Source organism: Trachymyrmex septentrionalis, unplaced genomic scaffold, assembly GCF_001594115.1.
Source record: "Trachymyrmex septentrionalis isolate Tsep2-gDNA-1 unplaced genomic scaffold, Tsep1.0 scaffold20, whole genome shotgun sequence".
In the NCBI taxonomy this organism is placed as follows: domain Eukaryota; kingdom Metazoa; phylum Arthropoda; class Insecta; order Hymenoptera; family Formicidae; genus Trachymyrmex; species Trachymyrmex septentrionalis.
Window position 1 is genome coordinate 5,909,781 of NW_017305180.1, and position 1,129 is coordinate 5,910,909.

Sequence of the window (1,129 nt, forward strand, 5' to 3'; positions counted from 1 at the left end):
GGGGGGAGAGGAAAGAAGAAGGAAGGAGGGGAAGGAGAGGGAGAGGGAGAGGAGGATAAACCGAGTCGAACCGTGATCAACATTATATACATATATGTATATATAAAACAATTGTTATACACTAGAGCGAGAGCGCGTAATACAAAACAATGATTCTTCGGTTAGTTTATTACAATATGCCACTTTTACGTTTCGTTTACTAATAAAAATATAACTCTCATTACCGCTCAGTACAATGTGATCGTCCGTGTCCAATATATATAGTATATAAGTAAAATATCTCTTGCAGTCGCTTATACGTATTTGGGAAGTGTTCGCCAAATTGTGCGTCTCAACACAGAGACTGCTATTAGATTTCAGCTTTACGCAAGCGATTTATTTCGTATCTTTGTCTTTCCTCGACCGGCAAACTCTAAAAACGTTCGCTTTGTCGATAGGACCAGCAATAATATTGTAATAAAAGACACTAATTAGCTACGCGTTGCTAAATCGTCCTTAGTCACGGCTGACTAGTTTCTATTACATCCAATAATTTTAATGATTATTAAAAATCTTATTGTTAACTTTACAGCAGGTCTATCTGTAACCGATTAGTCTTAACCGTAAGCGATTGATTCGATTACAAGCTAATTATTTAGGATCACTTAGCAGCTTAGCTCTAGTTAATAAAATAATTAATCTTGATTATCGGTAAGCAATCTTAGTCGCAATTGTTGTAACATTAGAAAAGAAAGCCCCTAACGTGTCGGCACGAATAATCTTAAATTGATCTCGCTTCGATGTCTTTCCTTTTTCGTTTCCAGGCGATTCTCGTCGACTGCGAGAACGTATAAGCTTTCGTCATTTGGGATCAGAACTTCGGAAAAGATTTTCTTCGTCTCAACGATGTAAGATTTCCCAAGAAAACGCAACAGCTGAACCAAAATGGATATTCCCTTTCCGACGCACGACTTGGCGGCACCTCGCAAGAATGCATATATACACGTTATGTGTAAACAGACGCACACACGCACATAACTGTATATATGCATTCGTGTATATATCTCCAAGTTTGCAACTTGTATATGTGTATACATATTTTTTTCTCATTTAATATTTTATATACGTAGACATCTGTATAATATAGAAC